The sequence below is a fragment of the Panthera onca genome, chromosome D4, assembly GCF_046562875.1.
Source record: "Panthera onca isolate mPanOnc1 chromosome D4, mPanOnc1 haplotype 2, whole genome shotgun sequence".
Classification (NCBI taxonomy): Eukaryota; Metazoa; Chordata; class Mammalia; order Carnivora; family Felidae; genus Panthera; species Panthera onca.
The window spans coordinates 26281678-26305146 of NC_138351.1; the positions used below are offsets into that span (position 1 = coordinate 26281678).

A 23469-nucleotide genomic window follows, 5' to 3' on the forward strand; every position below is an offset into this window, starting at 1 on the left:
CGAAACATTAGCTGACCTGAGCTGAAACCAAAAATTGGATGCTTAACCAAAGAAGCCACCCAGGTGCCCCTAAGCATGCATTCTTAATAGGGGTCATATCACTCCCAACAGCATGCAAAATGCTTCTTGGGGAACAAAAAATTTCCTTTCTGTGTATAAAGCCCAGGTATGCATACAATATATAAACTGCCATACTGTATATCTGTGATATTAAAATTTCATGAGGACTATTTAGAGGGAAAATGTCTAAAAACTTTCCTTAAGGGGGCGCCTGGGTGGCTTAGTCCGCTAAGCGGCAGATTGGTTTTTGGCTCAGGTCATGATCTCATCGTTGTGAGATTGAGCCCTGCATCGGCCTCTGTGCTGACAGCGTGGAGCCTGTTTGGGATTCTCTCTCTCTCTCTCTCTCTCTGCCCCTGCCCCTCTCCCCTCACATGCTCTTTCTCCCCCTTTCTCAATGAATAAATAAAATAAAATTAAAGAAACCTCTTCTTAAGGGGGAAATAATGAAAAAAAGTTTGAAAAACACTGGTCTAAGTTAGTGGTTCTCAACTTTGGTTGCACAGTAGAATTATCAGACAGGCTTTAAAAATCGCAATGCTTGGACTGTACCCCAGACCAATCAAAAAAGAATCATCTGGGTTCATCTAAAGCATTAGTATTTTTTAAACACTCCACATAATTCCAATGTGCAACCAAGTGTGACAACCCCTGCTGTGGATCCTTGATACTCAAAATGGACCAGCATGGTCCATGTCACCTGGGAGCTTGTTGGAAATGCAGACTCTCAGACCTCCAGGTGATTCTTGAGTTTATTGAAGTTTGAGAATCTCTCGGATAGATAAATATTTATCGCTAACAAAACCTCGGAGCACTTCAATGCAGCTGCATTCATGCAACGTCAGCATGTTTCCATCTGTTTCAGGACCTCATCGTTGGCCTTTGGAATGAGAGGCCTGGTATATCAGGAGTGGCCCACAGCTACATTTGTACTCTGACGCGTTGGGAAGCCCCCATGATCTGCGAAGAGAGCTATTCACAGCTCATTTCCAGGAAGGGGACCTATGTGAGCAAAGGGGTCAAGTCCAGTCAGCTGGAACTAAGTGAGGTAGGATCTCATTATTAAACCAGTGATGGGTAGTTCTTGGGCAAGAGGCTGATGTGTGGAAAGTCATGTTTGGGGCCAGATTAACTTGTCAAGTCTGTGGGACATAGAAGAGCAGAGAAAGTCTGGGAAGTTTGGTAAAACTGGGATTTTGTTCAGGTATCTCAGTGAAGTCTGCCATTCATGTCTTTGCTCATTCGTTCAGCAAATGTTTGTTGAGTAGTCACTATTTGGACTTGACCTGGCATTGTTGTTATGGGGAAAAAAGGAAGGATAAACACGGTAGACCTTGAAGGGAGAGCTTTGGAAGTAAGATCCAAAGAAAAAAAATACATGTTAAGAATCAGCCAGCCTTGACTAACTTAAAAAATACTGGCTTATTTATTGAAATCTACAGACACAAAAGTCTTTTTAAAACCCAGGGATTACGGAATAGTTTTGCAGATGGATGGCTTGCAATGTAAGTAAAGACTTTAATATCATCTTTTTCATAATTTAAGCAAACAGACAAAATTTCTGGGGTATTTTCACTTCCTGATTTAGATGGACACAAGTTTGGATTAGGATCTCCCAATTTTTCTTTGCTTATCGCCACAAACTCTTCCTTGATGCATTGTGAAATGTTATTAGAGGGACATAGTTTTGGTGGCTGTATCACTACTCAGGCTGACTCAGGTTGTAAGCTGATATATTACCGTGCCAAGCTGTCTGCTTCTTGGGGTTTCTGCATCTACTTGACTACTGCGGGGATAATTATTCTTAATTGTAGTTTCATAATTTAACCAATTTAAGGTTACCAGAATAAAGCCTTTGAAGCTATTATATGGCTAATGGTTTAGACATTTTCATATCTCTGTCTTTTGGGTGATAAATGTATAATGTGCTTAACTCTTCCACCAACATTAACTTCTCACATTTAAAATGTTGAATTAAACAATTTAGTGTCCCTGACAGTGTAATAGATTATGTTTAATAGGCAATGTCTAAAGCTGGACCTAATTCACCTCATTTTAGTTAATGTAATTTTCCCACAAGGGGTGTTCAGTGTAAATCTATCAGACACGTATGGATCTGTGTGACCTCGTAACAACCCCCCTGGAGGTTACACAGACTCACTCATCTCGCCATTTCAAGCTGGGTGGTAAGGGTGATGGGAAGTGGTGAGAATGAGGCAAGGGTATTTCACTCATTTCTTCCCTTAATCTTCGAAAACAAGGCATATTCAACATTCATAAAGAAACACACAATGGGCCTTAAATGCTGATACCGGGAACCATCTTTAATTATTCTTCAGTGCTGTGTATTTACAAGGTTTCATAAAATGCTCCTTAAATTTTCTTCTCAGCACCATTGTGAGATTGGTCAGGTTTTTCCCCTCCTACTCATCTTTCAAACCACATACAGAACACCCAGAAAGAGTGGAGAAAAGAGGAGCATGGTCAGGCCTCTTCTTAGGTGGACATTCTCCTACCCTGGGCTTTCTATTATGAGTGTAGAGCAGTCACTCTGTGGTTAGATCCCTTAGGTTGGATACCAGCTCTGCCACTTACTAGATATTTGTTTCATTCATTCATTTGCTCATCCAATACACATTTGTTTGAGCACCACCTTCCAGGAGCCGTGAACTAGATGCATGCTAACTATTGACCTCATGTGGTCTACAATTGCCTCCAGTGGGTGTATTGATATACATGGATACAATGGATGCATCTCTTACCTGTCAAATAAGATAATAATACCAAACTCTTGGGATTGAGGTGAGGCATAAATGAGCTGGCAGTTACTCAATAAACAGTAACTGTTTGGGAGCCTTTAGCAGGAACTACTTAATACCATATGGATAGACAATGCTCCCAATGTAGGATTTGATGATATATTCTGCTTTGGGCTATGAGAAAGAATGGTGGTAAGTTTAAGGAATAAGAAGACAAACGTGTTTCCTGAGGCTTCGAATAAGGAAACTTTATTTTACAGAATAGAGTTTACAGAATAAACTTCCCAGAGCATCTTGGGAACACTGCCCACAAAAAAGCACTCAACAAACTTCTACTGATGAAGAATTTCATTCCTTCAATGGTGAATACACTGGGGACCCAATAAGAAGCTTTGACTTTGTTTGCTCTGCAAGGGTTCAATGAACTAAAAGCAATATAGGATGCCTGTGCTTGCCATTTGGGCCATGTTTTTATTCAGAGTGGTAAGTTGGCAGGAAACAAGAATGCAAAGTATGTTGGGCTAATATCAGGAGATAAGGTTGGAAAGGTGGGCCTCAAATAACATGCTGAAGAGCCACTGAGGAGTAATAAACAAGGGGATGACATAATGAGATTTGTGTTTTAGAAGTAGCTCTTTATGTGTAGTAGAAGGAGGCTTGGGGGCAGGCAGAGGTAGATTAACCAGAGTGGTGATAGGGGAAACATAGGACCCTGGTCAAGAACTCAGGTGAGCCATAATGGCCTAATATAGGAGCAGAGAGATTGGGGGGAGAGGGCAGATATTAGCGACATAAGGAATGAGGAACTAGGGGTTGGTGACTGATTTCATGTGGGGGTAAGTGAGAGGCTAAACTCTCTAGTGACTTCTAGGTCTCTCCTCTTAATGCATAGGTAGATAACAGATTGGATTCTATTAATTAAAAGATTGAGGTAGAGTAGGTTTTGAGAGAAAGATGATAAACTGAGATGTGCCTTTGGGACCTTGAGCAGGCTGTCGATGTGTGTGGCGGAGGGTTGAAACCGTTGAGATCAGGTGTGTCAAAAGAGAAGCAACAAAGGTCAAATTAAGAACCCCAGGGAATACATTTTAGCATTAAGAAGAGGAGGTGGGGGCAGAAGAGGACTTCATAAGAAGCTCTGTTCCTCCTTTGGCGTCCCCAATCTTGATGAATGGTACCCAGTCATTCAAGCCAGAGATCCAGATGCCATATTTGACTTCATTTTTTCTCAATCCCATAAAAACTAAGCCTTGTGAAGTCAACCTTCGTAATTGTCCTATATCCATTTCTCTCTTCCATCCCACTGACAACTTCAGCTTATCTAAACATGAGTCTCTCTAAACGTGAGAACATTTAATTCTCATATAATTCCGTAGGTTGGGGGTAAAGGCTGTGATTCTCCATTTCTAACAAGCAGAATTTCCCCCAACAATATCTGATTAGGAAAGGTTTAAAGGAGTGGCTTAGAGGGGTCCTGGTACCCTGATGGTGCACATGATAAATGACTTGGATTTGTTTTTTTAGCAAGTGTTAACCACATTCCCCTTTAGTTGGTTTAGTGGCTCGGTGTTAGGGATGCTGAGTTACTTACTCAATTGGCCTTCTAGGCTTGCCAGCTGGACAGACGAATTTAATCTCTCCCTGGGGTGGTGAAATTGTCCTCAACTCAGCTTTGGGAGTGACTTGTTTTTACAAGTCCATTAAACCATTTTTCTTTTAATGTGCTGCACAAATGAAAGGGGTACCGATAGTTTCACAGAATAATTTCCTGAGATGGCATGTATTATAAATGTTTATGCTAAATGGAATTGTAATCTCAATGCACAGTTTTGAACTGGCTACTTGAAGAAATTCAATGGGGATTCTGTTTGGACAGCAAAACAACCTCTTGCATGAAATCAGCTGGGTTCCCATCTATGTATGCCCAGAAGTGGGATTACTGAGTCATATGGTGGTTCTATTTTTAATTATTTGAGGACTCTCCATTTTGTTTTCCATAATGGCTGTACCATTTACATTCCCACCAATAGCGCACAAGGCCTTTTCTTCACACCTTCACCAACTCTTGCCTGTTGTCTCTTTGATAATAGCCATTCTAACAGGTGTGAGGTGATATCTCACTGTGGTTTTGATTTGCAATTCTATGATGGTTAGTTGAGTGGTTTTTCATATATCTGTTAGCCATTTGTATGTCTTTTTTTTTTTTTTTTTTGAAAAATGTCTATGCATGTTCTTTACTCATTTTTAAAATTGGGTTGTTTCTTAGCTATTGAGTTTTCAAAGTTCCTTATATATTTTAGATATTCATCTCTTATCAGATACATGGTTTGCAAATTATTTCTCCCATTCTGTAGGTTGCCTTTTCGTTTTGTTGATCATTTCTTTTGCTGTGCCAAGCCTTTTAGTTTGATACTGTTCACTTGTTTATTTTTGCTTTTGTTGCCTGTGTTTTTGATGTCATACTGCCCCTAAATCGTTCAAGACCAATGCCAAGGGGTTTTCTCCCTATGTTTTCTTCCAGGAGTTTTATGGTTTCATGTCTTCATTAGGGTTTTGATATGCATTTCCTCATGACTAATGATGTTCAGCATCTTTTCATTGCATACTGGCTATGGGCTTGTCTTCTTTGAAAGTATGTTTAAATCTTTTGTCCATCAAAATAAATTGGACTGTGTGTCCTATTATTAATGAATTATAATACACATATTCATAAATATATACTCAATATAGATATAGTAAATATTCCCTCTGATTCTGACTTGCCTTTTATTTTCTTAAAGCATTTTTTATTAAGTTTTTATTTTAATTCCAGTATAGTTAACATATGGTGTTGTAGTATATGTATAATATAGTGCCTTTTTATTTTCTTAAAGTTGTCTTTTATAGAGCAAAACTTTTAAATTTTGATAAAGTACAATTTATCAATATTTCTTTTATAATTTGTGCTTTTTAAAGAAACCTTTGTCTACCCTAAGTGTAAAGATTTTCTCCTATTTTTCATCTAGAACTTTTATAGTTTTACCTTTTAATTTAGATCTATGACCCGTACCAACTTAATTTTTGTGTATGCTTAAAGAAAAAGTTGAGACTTTTTTTCCTCTCTGAATGAGTATCTAGTTGTCCCAGGCTCCAGTATAGCTTCTTAAAGTGTTTTTTTAAGAAGCTTTTAAATGATGACCTTCAATTCTTGCAATTGCGAGGTCATACAATTACTAAATACGTGCAACCATTTACTTCCTGTGAACGAGAATGCATTGCATTTACTAGGTCTTTTTTTCATATTCAGTTTTCCTGGGCACACTTACTAACCCTTTGCAGTCAGGCAATTCTATCCAATTAAATATGAGTAGAAATACATGTGTTACTTTTGTCTGAGGCAGTGAGAAACCCCTGCATGACATTCCAACTTTCTCTCACTCTGCACTGGCAATTAAGAAAGCCTTGTGTTGGAGGGCAGAGCCACAAGATTAAAGAGAAGTCGCCACTTGAAGAACCACTTTAAGTGTCACTCCAGGCCCACAGTGGCATTTGTGTGAGTGACAAGTACATTTTTATGTTTTAAGCCTCTAAGATTTCAGGATTAATGTTACTGCAGCATAGCTTACCCTATACTAACTGATATACATCATTCCCCCCACCTTTTTAGAAAAATAAATTTCATGAAGCAACTTCTCTAACAGCTTAACCAGCATTTATTGAAAAATTTCAGGCTAATGTAGTTTTGCCAAAAATAAGACAACTGAAGGAGTACCTCCATGATATGAGAGAATTTATAAGGACTAGTATAAAATGACTATTTGTCTGAAGGATGATTTTGGGAGAAAAACCTCACTGCATATTTGGCAATAGATCATTTGAATGTACAATAATATAATTGTAAACCTTGATTCATTAGGGGCACAATGCTATAGCTAAGGGATGGAAATATGTTGATGCTATGCCTAAATCTAATAGAGATACCAGGTAATATTAGATTAGATACCAGGTATATTTAGATATACCTATTAGATACCAGGTAATATCTCTATTAGATACCAGGTAATATTTCCTTTTCATAAATTACATTTGCTGCAATAGATGTTCATAGGAGATTCAGGCCTCAAGTATTTTCTGTATGTCTGAGGGCATAGCTGGAAGAAATCCTACAGAAGACTCCTATAGCTCCTAAAGTATACACTGTGAGCTCTTAATCTAGTATGTTGTAAAAGTCAAGTATAAAGTCTATCTTGATGCTCTGCCATTATCTCTAACATAAAACAGTGGAGTTAAGGAGAACCTCCTCTCACACCCCCCCCCCCCAAACCTTTCCCTTTTTCTGTTTTCTAAACAACAGGTTCATTCTGGTTTATTTCAAGACTGGCAGCGTGAATGGACAGAGTCCTGGATGGAAAGTTAAGAGTCATGGGCTCTGGGGCCAACAGTGAGTCCAGGGCAAATTGCTAACTCCTCTTTGGAACTTGGTTTCCTCATTTGTAAATCAAAGACTGTGTCTATATTAGTAATTCCCAATGGGGCTTACAAGGGGATACTCACATTATTTATGTTTCAAAAAGTCTAGCAAAAACATTACCTATTTTCTGATGAGGTTGCACAGGCTTAGTAAAACATTACATTTCTTGGCATTTTGGCTCTGAATTTTTGAACTCCACAGAGTAGCATTAGTTATCTCTTGCTGATCTAAAACTTAGTTTGAAAATTATGTATGTCTTTAATACCAAAAGTAGCTAACATTTATTGAGTGCTCACAGTGTGCTGAGTAGTGGTGTAAATATTAGGCCCAAGGGAAATCTTATTAAATTCCCCACAGTAGACACTAGTTTGGCCACATTCTCTGTCCTTTGGTTGCTAATTTCTACCTTTACTGTATTGAGGTCATCTGTCAGACCTGGCTTTCAAGTAGTTCCAAATAATGTAAGTGAAGTAGGGCACATATAAAAGTCACATTTCCTTTTTGTAAGAAGTCATTGTGAAGATGATAATGGAAATTTTTTTTTTAATGTTTTTATTTATTTTTGAAGGAGAGAGAGAGAGAGAGAGAGAGACAGAGCATGAGCAGGGGAGGGGCAGAGAGAGAGGGAGACACAGAATCTGAAACAGGCTCCAGGCTCTGAGCTGTCAGCACAGAGCCCGACGCGGGGCTCGAACCCACAAACCGTGAGATCATGACCTGAGCCGAAGCCGGACGCTCAATCGACTGAGCCACCCAGGCACCCCAATAATGGAAATATTAAACCCATGAACTTTATACAGTGATCCTCTCTAAATATATATAGGAAATTGGCAAATTAAATCAGTTTTTTTTTCACCTGAAGTGACTTCGTTCACTATACAAATGAGGACCCTTCCTAGATGTTTAATAAAACAGGAAGAGATAGATGAAAATATACTTATTCCAGAAACCTGGAAACCTAGGTTTATCTTTGGTGCATAGCAAGGTGTTTGGTGGATAAGAGTGAAGGTAAGTGTGGGGAAGGAATAGTTAAAATGAAAATAAAATAAAATAAAATAAAATAAAACAAAATAAAACCCAGTCATCATAAAAGCAAGTCATAAAGGTCAGCCCAGATTGAAAGAGGAGAGAATTGGACTCTACCTCTCAATGGCAGAAGGAGTGAAAAATGTGTGGCCATCTTCAATTTACCATAGTGTTCACATCACAAACAGTGGAAACAACTAGCAAGAGAGCATTTATATGATTCCTGACAAATACATGTAAGAGCCCATGGTGCAGGCTATGGTCACAATGTGCTGAAGGTATGCAGAGTCAAGTAAGATATCACCAAAGGAGCTCTGGAAAGATTCCTTGTTCCCTGGGCTCTGTGTTAGAGCATCTGTGATTCTTTGTGTTTCCTGGTACTATCCTTAGTCTTTGAAAGGTTTGTAATTCATGGCACAGCAACTCCCAAGTGGATGGTGCTAAAATAATTATATAGCCTTCACAATTTTCCACCCTCCTTGCCCATTCTCCCAGAGAAGCACATTGGAAAGTCACCAAATGAAACCAGTTACCATTTTTATTTGTCAGTGTTAAGTGTTGCTTGGCTAGGGCAGCTGGCCAGTGGCTGTTTCCATGCCTATGTTACTGACACACTTCAGAGGCTGCTGACACTAACATTAGCCAGAAACCACATGGGCTCATGTAGAATGCCATTGAATTGACCAACCAGGAGACAATGTCCATTAACTACAACAGGGTTTAGAGGGACATTCCCTTGTTCAAACAAGCCATTTCCCACCATCACCAGCTGGGCTACAGTTTCTACGGAGAAAAGCTTCAGAAAGGTACTTCCCAGAAGGTGGTGGCAGATAGACAGCTGACATTTGCTCACCAGCTTCCCTTCTCTCATGTTCATTTCTACTCTACCACCACACTCAGCCTCCTAAGGAATATATCCTCTTTTTCAAGGTCTGGTCTTTTTCTTCTGTATTCTTTTTTTTTTTTTAATTTTTTAAATGTTTTTATTTATTTTTGAGACAGTGAGAGACAGAGCATGAGCAGGGGAGGGGGCAGAGAGAGAGGGAGACACAGAATCCCAAGCAAGCTCCAGGCTCTGAGCTGTCAGCACAGAGCCTGATACGGGGCTTGAACTCATGGACTGTGAGATCATGACCTGAGCTGAAGTCGGATGCTTAATGGACTGAGCCACCCAGGCGCCCCTTTCTTCTGTATTCTTAAGGTTAGCTGATATAGATCAACATCTTTTTTTTTTTAATTTTTAAAAAATATTTATTTTGAGAGAGAGAGAGAGAAAGCATGAGCAGGGGATGAGCTGAGAGAGAGGGAGACACAGAATCAAAAGGAGGCTCCAGGCCCTGAGCTGTCAGCACAGAGCCCGATGCGGGGTTTCAACTCACGAACTATGAGATCATGACCTGAGCGAAAGTCGGACGCTTAACTGACTGAGCCACCCAGGCGCCCCTAGATCAACATCTTCTAAACAAACCTTATTAAAGAGCATAAAGCAAGAAGAAATCACCCTAGGAAATATGAATCATACAACCAACCCCAAGTTCAAAGGTATAGTCAGTTTACTAAGCCTCCAGACCAGCCTATCACCATCTGAATACCACCAAGTAGCCTGGAACATGGAGGTAAAGAATCACCCAGCCATACCCTGCCCTAATTACTGACCCACAAAATCATATGGTGTCATAATGGTTGCCACTTAACCTACTGAGTTTTGAGATAGTTCATTACATAGCAGTAAATAACCAGAACAACTGTTTAATCAACTGTAAGTTCCTAGACATTATTGGATTTTCTTTTCTTTTCTTTTCATTTTAACTGTTCTTTCCCCACAGTTACTAAGATAACTATAGTTTAGCTCCAGAAGGCTGGATTCAAGCTCCAACCTGCTGTTTTGTTCCTTCTTTAACTTGTTTTTCTGATTCTCAGAAAATGTGCTTATGTACCACCTTATTTGGTTCTCTGGACAAATGTAATAGAGACACATGAATGTTAACAATACTTCCCCTTGGATTTGACTTTAACTCCCATGTTGTGTGTTGCCCTCTCATCCATTGCTGCGTTAATTGCCAGGGGCAGGGCTGTTGAGTAGCTAGATATAGCAGGCCCAAGCTACTCGATACAGCTTTGAATTATTCTGTGACTCACTAAAGAGACATCTTCCCTGGTTCCCAGGATGTTGTAGGTACACGGGGTTTAGCTTGGTCATTGGAAGTGGGGGGTCTGGATTCAGATTACCTTTCTACTTGATTCTAGCTATATGACTTTTGACCCTTAATTTCTCCTCTGTAAATGATGATGGTAATAATACATATTTCATAGGGTTGTTGTGAGTATTGAGTAGTTAGGTACAGTAGAGGGTACTTGAGAACAATTCTTGCCACAAACTCTTAGAGAATGTTAGTTGCAATGATGATGAGTACAGAATGCCTTGACTATGGCTGTAACTAAAGTATATGGTATAATAATGGCTTTTTGGACATGATCTTAGAGAAGGCCAGAGCTTTTATTCCTCCAGAGAGTAGCCATTTCTCCTTGCTTTTCAAATGTAGACAGTGGGGAAGGGGCAGTTTCAAATAGTATATAGCAAACTCTCTGCCGTGTGAGGGGGATGGGAAGCTGGAGGGTAAGGAGAGGGAAGAAGGAAGTTGACATTTAGAGTACCTGCTTTGTGCTGAGTCTTATGATCTATATTCTATGTCTTATATATAAAATTTATACACACACACACACACTGAGGCACAGAAAGTTTGAGGAACTTGCACAAGTCATGTAACCAGTAATGATGGGGCCAGGATTCTAACCCAGGAATGTCTGACTGAAAATTCTGTGTTTTTCCTCCCCACCATATGGGACAGCAGGGTTCTCCAGTGCAGTGTGGAGAGGAAGAGGGCCCTGATGTCTATCCTTATCTAGCTGGGAAAATTTTCAAACTCTCAGAATAAAGATGATTATGAGAGACAAAACAAAACCCAGAACAAAACACCAAAAGTCTCCTCCAAACACACACACAAAACAACTCTATTTACATTCTAGTCTATCTTATGCTGTGCTGTGTTATAAGAGACTAGAATGTGAGTAGATTTTTTTGTCAAGTCCACAAGTCCACTCCACATTTGGAGTGTAGCTACATTTTTAAAAAGATGGATTCTGGAATGTCTCTTTGGTTAAAATTCACCATTTCTTTGACTAAAAATGATGTTGACAGAGTCGAACTTCAACCTGGTGGGGATGAGCCAGGAGTACTATTTTTCTAAGTGAAGGTATTTTTTGTTTGTTTGGGAGAGTCTTTTCGTGTTTTGTTCTGCTTTGTTTTGTCTTGTTTCCTTAACTATAAAGGGCGGAAAGGCGTACATAATGCCTCACACTCTCCTTGAGACAATTCCATAAGATTCCAGAGAGAGTTTGCCTCTCTATCTCTCTCTCCCCCAGATTTTGCAGCTCTCCTTGGAGGTTTTACCACTCAGATGTTGTGATTCTTTTTTCTCCCGATTTTACCCAACAAGATCCAAAGCTATTTATTTTTCTAGAAAATAAATGTGTGTCCAGAAGCGCCTGACCTTTTGTTCAGACTTTGGATATTTTGACAACCTTTGCTGCCAGCTGGTTTTAGCACAGAGATTTGGTGCATTTTCTCCCCTATATTGCTAGAAAATGTGACAAGAACAGCCTAGTGTCATCCTAGAGAGCTTATTCACCAGGACCCTGTATCAGAAGAGACCTGGGGCAGGGACATGATACTTGACAATATTAAGCCTCCAGAAAAATCTGTCTCTTCCTCTGTTTACCTGGTTCATATTCTGCTTCTGGTCATTGGAAGCCTGCCTCTTCTTTAGATACCTTCTTCTCTGCCTTCCTCTGTCAGCAGCAGACAGCAGAGGGTGGGATACTGCTTACCCATTAGTGAAAAACCTAAACATTCTCCTCTGGACCTTCATTAACAGATGAATGTACTCCTGGAGTAGGGTAAAGAAGATGGGATTTATAATTAGAGAATCTAAGTTTGAATCTTGCCTTTTTACAGATTGAATTCCTTGACAGTTTCAATAAACCAGGATTTTTGTATGAAGTGAAATATACTTTTGTTAGCACGTTATCTTAGTTGGAACAACCTTCTGGTCTACCTGGCAAATTCCTTTCCATTTGCCAGTGGCCCAGAGCCACTCTCCCTGCCTTTGTGACTCTATCCTGGACTCTGTACAAAACCCTATTTTCTGACCTGCTTACTGCCTATTCATTGACACTAGTAATATCCATCCTAACAGAAGCGATATTCCCCCCTAGCCACATGGCAAGCCTTGCCCTGTGCCTTCAGCAAAACAGCCATGTTAGGTAAAAACTCCCTAAGCCTAACTGTTGAACAAGAAACAGGGATTAGAAATAGGCTAGGGTTGTTACTTAAAAATCAAATCTCAAATTCTAAGCAGTTACCAGGGATATGTGTGCTGGATAGTATGTGGATTTTTGGCAAGCAGCGTTAAGCACTCACTTTGCAGCAGATGCCTCTTATGTCCCGCATCACATCCTCTTGGCCTATCTTTGATTTCATCCATAGTTCTGGATGAGTTCGAAAATGCCCCACTTCAAGAACATTCCCAGGGCTTTCTCTGATGTCCTGGCAGCCTCCTCAGCCAGCATGAAAATGCAGCCTGGAAGTGAGGCTGATATTCTCCAACACAACCCACAATCAAACTGGGGAGGAGGCCAGGAAGTAAATGCCCCAGCCCTCCATTGCTCAGGTAGGCGATTCTCGGGGCATTTGCTAGGTGAATCAGGTCCTGGCAGAATCAGTGCCCTGTTGCTCCCAGTTATGACTTTGCTGACACACTCTTACCTTGGCTTTTCTTCCTTCCTGGCTCTCTACTCTCTCTCCCATTCCTGCTTCCTAGGATCACCTCCTTTGGTAGGTGGAATAATGGTCCCCATGTACCTCCATGGCCCAATCCCAGATACCTGTGAATATGTTACTAGAACCTGTGAATATGGCAGAGGAATTTTGCAGATGTGGTTTTAAGTTAAGGATTCTGGGTTATCCAGATGGTCCAAGGTAATCACAAGGGTCCTTATAAGAGGAAGCATGTCCTTATAGGAGGGAAGCAGGACAATGAAAGCAGAGAGGGGAGTGATGTGGCCATGAGCCAAGGAACGAAGGAAGCCTCTAGAACTTGGAAAAGGGAGAGGATGGATTCTTTCCTAGATTGCCCAGAAAGAATGCAGCACTACCGACACTTTGATTTCAGCCCCATGCATTAGTCTCCTAGGGCTGCTGGAACAAAATAGTATAATTTAGGTGACTTAAAACAACATACATTTATTGCCTCCCTGTTCTGGAGGCTGCAAATACAAAATTAAAGTGTATGACTCATTTCAGACTTCTGACCTTTAGAACTGTAAGATAAATTTGTGTCATAAGCCCCTGAATTTGTGGTAATTTGTTACAGCAGCAATACAAAACTAATGCACTTTCTAAACTACCTGCACCTGAACCCTTATCTCTGACTGACTGCTTTCAAGTATCCCTGTATATGAGGGTTGGGAGCCTGGAAACCACATTTCCTACAATCCCATGCCACCGACATTCTGGAAGCCACTTAAGTTCTCCCTCTGAGGTATATTTGCATGGATTTGCAAATTTTCAAAAATTTCCATTTTTGAAAAATGGAAGACAGATAAAAAGCCTCGTTCTTCTCCTCTGGCAGGGATGGCTTCCCCAGATGTGAGGTTGTGCAGCAGCCTGTGGGATCCCCTGGCATTCACCTGTCTCAGGGATTTGGTAGAGCCAATAATTAGCAGCAGTTACTTTAGCATCCTGAATACTGGATGGTAGTAGTTATTTGACCCTGTGGTGGTTCTCTTGATTTTCTTTTTCTTTTGTCTTCTTTTTTTAATTCTTTTGAACATTTGACTTTATTTTCTTAACATCTCCAATCAAGTTTTGTTTTTTGTTTTTTTTTTTACTTATTGAATTATATGAACTTTTAAAAATAAACTTAAGGAAATCAGCTTTTTATTAGTCATAAATATTGCAAATATTTTCTCTTTTTTTTTTTTTTTTGCAGAAAGAACATTTGACAAGAGATATCCTCTTAACAACATTTTGAGTATATAATACCTTATCCTTAACAGTAGGCACTATGTTTTACAGCGGACTTCTGGAACGTACTTATCTCATATACTCATCTGTGTACCCATTGAAAAACAGCTCCCAACTCCCCCCCCTTTCCCCCATCTCTTGGTAACCACCATACTGTTGTCCACATCTGTATGTTTGACAATTTTAGATGCCTCATATAAGAAGAGTCATGCAGTATTTGTTCTTTTATGACTGACTTACTTCATTTAGTGTAATGTTTTTCAGGTCAATCTGTGTTGATGAAAATGGTAGGATTTCCTTCTTTTTCAAGGCTAAAGAATATTTCTATATATATATATATATATATATATATATATATATATATATATAATTGGGATATATAATTAGATTTAATATATATCATATATATATATATATATATGCCCACACATATACACCACATTTTCCTTATCCATTTATCTGTTGGTGGACATTTGGATAGTTTCCATACTTTGGCTATTGTCAATCATGCCACCATAAACATGGGAGTGCAGATAGATCCTGATTTCGATTCTTTTGCATGTATACCCACAAGAAGATTTGCTGGGTCATGTGGTATTTCTCTTTTTAATTTTTTGAAGAAATTCTATCTTTTCCATGATGGCTGCATCATTTCACATTCCCACCAACTGCACAAGGGTTCTGATTTGTCCACAGCCTCTCCAGCAATGTTTGTCTTTTGTTGTTTTGATAACAACCATCCTAACAGGTGTGAGGTGATATCTAATTGTGGTTCTGACTCGCATTTCCCTGATGACTATTGAAGTTGAGCATCTTTTCATATACCTGTTGGCCAGTTGTATGTCTTCTCTGGCGAAATGTCTGTTCAAGTCCTTTACCTATTTTAAAATCAGGTTGCTTTTTTGCTATTAAGTTTTAGACGTTCCCAATATATTTTGGATATTAATCTCTTATCAGATTATGGTTTGCAAATATTTTCTCCCATTCTATCAGTTTCTCCCTTTCACTCTTGATTGTTTCCTTGCTGTACAGAAGAAGTTTTTGGTTTGGAGTTGTCCACTTGTTTATTTTTGCTTTTGTTGTCCCTGCTTTTGGGGTCATCCTCAAGAAGTCATTGCTGAGACCAATGTCAAGAGGCTTTTCTCCTATGTTTTCTTCTAGTAGTTTTAAGATTTCAGATCTTACATTTTAGTCTTTAATCATTTTGAGTTAACTTTGGTATATTGCGGTAAGATAATAGTCCAATTTCATTTTTTCATATGAGGATATCCAGTTTTCCCAGCGCCATTTTTTGAAGACACTATCTTTTTTCCATTGTGTGTTCTTGGAAGTCTTGTTGAAGATAATTTTCCTGTATAGGAATGGGTTTATTTCTGGGCTATTGTGTTGCACTGGCGTATGTCTATTTTTATGCCAGTATCATACTGTTTTGGTTACTGTAGCTTTGTAACATATTTTGAAATCAGGAAGTGTTCTCCAGCTTTGCTCTTCTTGCTCAAAATTGCTTCTGATAGTTGGGATCTTTTGTGGTTCCAAATGATTTTTAGAGTGTTTTTTTCTATTTCCATAAAAAATGTCTGGGATTTTGATAGGAGTGGATCATTTTGGGTAGCATGGCCTTATTTTTTTTAAGATTTTATTTTATTTTGAGAGAGAGAGAGAGCATGTGTGTGAGCAGAGGAGGGGCAGAGGGAGATGGAGGCAGAGAATCTCAAGCTGAGCCGAAATCAAGAGTCAGACACTCAACCAGCTGACCCACCCATGAGCTGTGGGTAGTATGGCCATTTTAACAATATCAATCATTCCAATCCATGAATGGATAAATTCCCATTTATCTGTGGCTGCTTTAATTTCTTTTGTCAGTGTTTTATAGTTTTCTTTTTGGTACTATTGTAAATGTGATTGTTTTCTTAATTTTCTTTTCAGTTAGTTTGTTGTTAGTGTTTAGAAATGCAACTAATTTTTGTATGTTGATTGTCAATCCTGCAACTTAACTGAATTTGTTTATTATTTCTAACAGTGGTTTTGTTTTGTTTTGTTTTGTTTTGGAGTGGGTAGAATCTTCAGGGTTTTCTATGAAAAAGTTCATGTCACCAGCAGACAGAGATGATTGTATTTTTTTTCCCATTTGGATTTTTAAAAAAAGTTTATTAATTTATTTTTGAGAGAGAGAGAGAGAGAGAGAGAGAGAGAAGGAGTAAGGGAGAGGCAGAGAGAGACAGAGAGAGAGAATCCCAAGCAGGCTCTGCAGTGTCAACACAGAGCCTGATGCAGGCTCTATTCAAACTCACAAACCATGAGATCATGACCTGAACTGAAACCAAGAGTTGGATGCTTAACTGACTGAGCCACTCAGGCACCCCTATTTGGATGTTTCTTATTTCTTTCCTTTGACTATTATTGCTCTGGCTAGGACTTCCAGTACTATGTTGAACAGGGTGGCTAGAGTGGGCATCCTTGCTTTGTTCCAGATCTTTTTAGATCTTAGAGAAAAAGCTGTAAGTTTTTCACCATTGAGCATGATGTTATTTTGGGCTTGTATATATGGCTTTTGTTGTGTTGAGGTAAGTTCCTTTTATACCTAATTTGTTGAGTGTTCTTATCATGAAAGGGTACTGAATTTTGTCAGATGCTCTTTTTTTTGCATTTTTTTTGCAATGATACAATTTTGTCTTCTGTTAATGTGGTATATCATATTTACTGATTTAGTGGTATGTTGAACCAGTTTTGTATCCCAGGATAAATCCCACTTGGTCATGGTGTATGATCCTTTTCATGTGCCATTTATTTTGTTTGTTAATATTTTGTTGAGGATTTTTGCCTCTGTGTTCCTCAGAGATATTGGCCTGTAGTTTTCTTTTCTTGTGGTGTCTTTGCGTGACTTTGGTGTCAGGGTGATGCTGGACTCACAAAATGAGTTTGGAAGTGTTCCTTCTTATTTTTTGGAAAAGTTTAGGAAGGATTAGTATTAATCCTTAATTGTATAGTAGAATTCGCCTGTGAAGACTTTTGATTTTAGGTTTTTCTTTGTTGGGAGGTTTTTGATTACTTTTTCAATCTCCATATTTGTTATGGGCATGTTCAGTCTTTCTTTTTCTTCTTCTTCTTTTTTAAAATTTTTTATTGTTTATTTTTGAGAGAGAGAGAGAGACAGAGCACGAGCAAGCGGGCGGCGGGGGAGGAGCAAAGAGAGAGGGAGGGACACAGAATCCAAAGCAGGCTCCAGGTTCCACGCTGTCAGCACAGAGCCCCACGCGGGGCTCGAACCCACAAACCGTGATATCATGACCTGAGCTGAAGTCGGACGCCTAACTGAGCCACCTAGGCGCCCCAAAGCTTTCTCTTTCGTCTTGATTCAGTCTTGGTAGGTTGTATGTTTCTAGGAATGCATCCATTTCTTCTAAGTTGTCTGTGTATGATTGTTTGTAATAGGATCTTATGATCTTTTTTATTTCTGTGGTATCAGTTGTATCTCCTCTTTCCATTTGGATTTGACTTATTTGAATCTTCTCTCTTTTTTCCTTAGTTTAGCTAAGGGTTTGTTGATTTTGTTTACATTTTTGAAACATCAACTCTTAGTATTATCTAGTTTTTCTCTTGTTTTTCTGTTCTCTGTTTCATTTATTTCTGCTCTAATCTTTATTACACTTTCTTCTGCAAACTTGAGGCTTTTTTTCCGCTAGTTCCTTGAGGTATAAAATTAGGTTGTTTATTTGAGATCTTTCTTGTTTTTTAATGAAGGCATTTATCACTATAAACTTCCCTTTTAGTACCGCTTTTGCTGTGTCTCATAAGTTTTGCTGTGTTGTGTTGTGGTTTTTTTTCTTTCTTTCTTTTTTTTTTTTTGCCTTGGGTAGTTTTAAATTTCTCTTTGATTTCTCCTTTGGCCCAATGGTTTTTTGAAAGTGTGTTATTGAACTTCCATTTACTTGAGGTTTCCCAACTTTCTTTTGTTATTGTCCCCTCCTCTCCCCCTGCCCTCCTTTTATTCTGCTTCTAAGCTGTCCCTGGTGATCTAGCCAGGCCAGTTCCCCCACTATTTTGCATGAGGCAAGACAGAAGTGGGCTTCTGTGGCAGAGCTCTGGAATGCTGGGGAAGTTGCAGGTCTACCTTGTTCTCTCCCCCAACGGAGAAATCAGAGAAATCTTAGCAGAGGGTATCCTCCTTGGGGCTGCACTGTGTGGGCTTGGGGGAGGGGCAATGTAGACAAAGTTGTTAGAGACCTAAAAGAGTGAGATCTCTGATTCTAGTGACCAAGAGTCTTCTGTTTCTGAAGATCCAACATGTCCTTCCATAATCTCAGGCTGCCATGAGTTCAGTTGTATTTGTCAGGGAGGGTAGGGGCTGTGCAGGCGTGATTCAACTCTGGCAGCCGGGCTTTTGCTCAAGGTGATGTTGTCTCTGTTTCATTGCCCTCTCAGTCTATGTATGGTTGGCTGGGAGATCTTAAGACCTGAGAAAGGAAAGCAACATGGGGACACGGCATTGGTTTTGAAACTTTTGTTTTTAGTAACAGGACACTTAAGAAAAATAGAGCATGTGAGGGGTGCCTGGGTGGCTTAGTTGGTTGAGGGTCTGACTTTATTTATTTATTTATTTATTTATTTATTTATTTATTTTCACATCCAAGTTAGTTAGCATATAGTGCAATAATGATTTCAGGAATAGAATCCAGTGAGTCATCTCCTACATATAACACCCAGTGCTCATCCCAAGTATTCTCCTTAATGCCCCTTGCTCATTTAGCCCATCCCCCCGCCAACCCCTGCAGCAACCCTCGGTTTGTCCTCCGTATTTAAGAGTCTCTTATGTTTCATCCTCCTCCCTGTTTTTATATTATTTTTGCTTCCCTTCCCTTGTGTTAACCTGTTTCGTATCTTAAATTCCACATATGAGTGAAGTCATATGATATTTGTCTTTCTCTGACTAATTTCACTTAGCATAATATACTCTAGTTCCACCCACGTTGCTGCAAATGGCAAGATTTCACTCTTTTTGATTGCCAAGTAATATTCTGTTGTATATGTATACCACATCTTCTTTATCCATTCATTCATCGATGGATGGGCTCTTTCCATACTTTGGCTATTGTTGATAGTGCTGCTGTAAACATTGGGGTGCACGTGCCCCTTTGAAACAACACACCTATATCCTTTGGATAAATACCTAGTAGTGCAATTGGTGGGTCATGAAGTAATTCTATTTTTAATTTTTTGAGGAACCTCCATAGTGTTTTCCAGAGTGGCTGCACCAGTTTGCATTCCCACCAGCAGTGCAGAAATGTTCCTCTTTCTCTGGGTCTTCGCCAACATCTGTTGTTGCCTAAGTTATTAGCGTTAGCCATTCTGACAGGTGTGAAGTGGTATCTCATTGTGGTTTTGATTTGTATTTGAGGGTCTGACTCTTGATTTTGGCTTAGGTCATGATCCCAGGGTTGTGGAAACCATGCTGAGAGTGGAGCCTGCCTAAAATTCTCTTTCTCCCTCTGCCCCTCTGCTGCTCGTATGCATTTGTGCTCTCTCTCTTTCTGAAAAGAAAATAATAAAAAAAAGAACAAAATAGAGAATGTGAAATACCAACATAGAAAACAGATAAAGGTAAAACTGCTTTGGTTGTAATCAGGGAATGTGTGTGTTCAGTATGCACTGCTGTGCAGAAAACAGATTTGGTACAAACGCCAGATACCATTTCCTTACTTTGAGGGCTTGGGCAAATGTCTTTACCTCTCTGAGCCTCAGTTTACACTTTTATAATGGGCATAATCCATAGCTCCTGTTTCTGGAAGATCATGAGTGTTGGGCATAGCACATGTAAAGCTCTTAGCGTGACCCTTGAAACATATTAGGAGCTTTAAAAATGGTAACTCTTATTTATCATTTATTATTAATTTTTATAATTTATTTATTTTTTCATACGTTAATATTATATTATCTCTCATTGAATTTTATTATTTATTTATTATCATATATTATTATCAGATTATAGGGCAGCTTAGCCCCTAGGCTGTCAGGAATAAGTAAGGTTTGGTAAAAGGAGGACAACAGAATCTCAGGGATTCTATCAGTTGACTATGCCCCCAGCAGTGCCGCGTAACAAATCGTCTCAAGACCCAGTGGCTAAGGCAGCAATCGGTTATTGTCCATGGACCTGCATTCAGCTAACCCTGGTTGAACTCTGCTTCTAGGGTCTCTTTGGCACCAGCAGGTTGACTCTCCTGGGACCAGTGGGCTAGCCTGGGCATATTCTTGTGATGGCAGTAACAGAGGCACAGGAGGGCAAGCCCAATCACCCAAGAAACATTTGATCTTGTCATGTACTAATTTTTTATTTGTCCAAACAAGGCACATGCCTGACCCAAACTTGGTGATCAGGGAAATAGACTCCCCTTCTTCCGTAGGAAGAATTTCAAAGACACGTGGCAAAGAGTATGTTTACAGGGTGGGGTGAATGATCAGGTCGTTAATGCACTTTCTCTCGAGGAGCATCTGGGTTTAAGGTGTCAGTAGGAGAGGAGAGGGGGATCTCATGAAGACCTGAGGAGTAAACGGAGATGTTGGAAGGGACCAGAATACTGCAGAGTTAGGGAAGCATTTGGAGAAGGGATATTCAAGAAGTGTCGGGTGCTTCAGAGAAGACCCACAAGGTGAGGTCAGAGAAGAGGGAGGAAATTGTTTATGACCTTGAGAGACTATCGAAACACACAGGCCAATTAATCCTTTAATAGCCAGGCTGTGCTGGCTGACCTGCTCCTATCCAGAATGAATAGGAAAGGTTTATTGTTTTCTTCATCAAAGGGGACAAAGAAAACTGGCAAATTATAATATTGACTATTCAGTATTTTTGTGTGCATTTTTAACGCATCTATAGTAAGACCTTGGATTGTGAACAACTTGTTTTGTGAGTGTTCTGTGAAACAAGCAAACATTTCTAAATATATTTTAACTTGATAAACGAGTGATGTCTTGCAATAAGAGTAGTAATAGGAGTAGTATATGAGGCCGGATGTCACATGATCACAGCTGGGCCAATGGTCTTGAAATTCGCTTTGACTGATATACAAGTGCTTTGGATTACAAGCGTGTTTCCGGAATGAATTATGTTCCCAAACCAAGGTTTTACTGTATATGTTTTTCTGTGTAAACTGGTGCATTGAGCAACAATAAGCAGTTGGGCAAGGAGTAAAGTAGTATTTACTTCTTCAGCATGGGTGGTTTCCTAGCACATGCATATATGTATCTATATATATCCATATGTGTATTCTTTTACTTTTTTAAATGTTTATTTACTTTTGAAAGAGAGAGAGAGAGAGAGGCAGAGAGAGAGGGAGACACAAAATCTGAGGGAGGCTCCAGGCTCTAGCTGTCAGTGCAGGGCCCAATGTGAGGCGTGAACTAACAGACCATGAGATCATGACCTGAGCTGAAGTTAGACGCTGAACTGACTGAGCCACCCAGGCGCCCCTAGCACGTGCCCATATAGAAAGTGAAACTCGGTTCTGAAATCCACACTTAATTCAACTAAAAAAATTAGGAAAACACAATTATTGATGAACTCAGTGAGCAAGCCCAGTGCACACATCATGCCAAAAAGATATTACCCAGGGCCATCTGCACCAGTGGTGTGCTTGCAGTCACAAAGCAGGCGTGGATTTTGAGGACTTGGTAATCAGATTGAGTTGATCGAGGGAAAATTCTGTGATTTCACACTCGCAGAGTCTCTTAAATTAGAATTGTAGTTGGCAATCACATGGCTACTTTTCTTTGCAGTCCCCATGCCAGAAGAACTTTTCCTACTTTGATCCAGGACTCGGAGTATCTGATTTGGGAATGCAATCTGCTTACAGGATTTTGTGGCTTTGCTTTTATGATAAAAACTAAACCTTGTTTCAGCTAGAGAAGAAAAGTCTTGATAAGATCTTAAGGGGTCTTGGAACCCATTTTTTCACTTTTCTTGACCGTTTTCTTGAAGACTCCTTGGGTTGCCATAAAATTTGTATTTTCACATCTTGAGTGACTTGTACAACTTTTATCAACCAGAGTGGGTAGAAATGACCAGAGTACAAATAAATGAAGAAAGGGACATACAGGAAAGTAAACAACACACATGAGACAGCACATAAAACTCTGAAGAGCAAGAGGCTGTACTCACTGGCTGCAGGAACTCACAGTGTGGGACACAATCCCCCATTGGTCAAGAGTGAGAGTCGGAAATGAGCCACCTTAGCTCTTTGGTGAGAGCTATGAACGGCATTCAGATTGTGAAAAATAAATGATGTGTTGTAGTGGACTGAATTTTATATTATATATGCACATGGCATGTAATATAAACCTATCTATGTACATTAATATTTTTTTAATGTTTATTTATTTATGGGGGGGGGGGAGAGGGAGACTCAGAGTGAGAGTGGGAGGAGGGGCAGAGAGAGACAGAGACATAGAATTGGAAGCAGGTTCCAGGCTCTGAGCTGTCAGCACAGAGCCAGACGCAGGGCTTGAACTCATGAATTACGGGATCATAACCTGAGCTGAAGTCGGATGCTTAACTGACTGAGCCACCCAGGGGCCCCTATCTATGTATATTTAAAAACAGATGCCTTTGTGGGGCGCCTGGGTGGTTCAGTCAGTTAAACATCTGAGCGTCCGACTTCGGCTCAGGTCATGATCTCATGGTTTGTGGGTTCAAGCCCCATGTCAGGCTCTGTGCAGAGCCTGGAGCCTGCTTCAGATTCTGTCTCTGTCTCTCTGCCTCTCCCCTGCTCGTGCTCCGTCTCTGTCTCTCTCTCTCCTAAATATAAAATAAAAAAACAACAAAAAAATAGATACTTTTTTAAATATGTCATATGAACTTTTTAAAGAAAGAAATGATTTCAAAGACAAATAGTATTTTAACAAACCATTAGGGTAGGTGTAGATAGCTTTTCCCTCCTTAGGGTACTGCAATTTTGCATTTTCAACTGTGTTTTGTCACTAATCCTAAATTCTTGACTGCTGTCAGTTTAAGAGGAACACTTGCAGATAAGCTTGCAAAAACATCCAGGCAAGACCCATTTTAAGTAGGGCAAGGGAGCTGAGTTGTAACAAATCGGGAA

At 39.7% G+C, this 23469-nt stretch overlaps 1 long non-coding RNA gene across 4 annotated transcripts in view; it reads left to right on the forward strand.

Moving 5' to 3' along the window:
• Positions 1–23469, forward strand: part of LOC132663580 (uncharacterized) — a 105982-nt gene that overhangs the window by 54232 nt on the left and 28281 nt on the right. For all 4 annotated transcript variants that reach the window (XR_009603136.3, XR_013551815.2, XR_013551816.2 and 1 more), the window contains one exon: positions 926–1108. This is a non-coding gene — a long non-coding RNA (uncharacterized LOC132663580). The remainder of the gene's footprint in view (positions 1–925; positions 1109–23469) is intronic.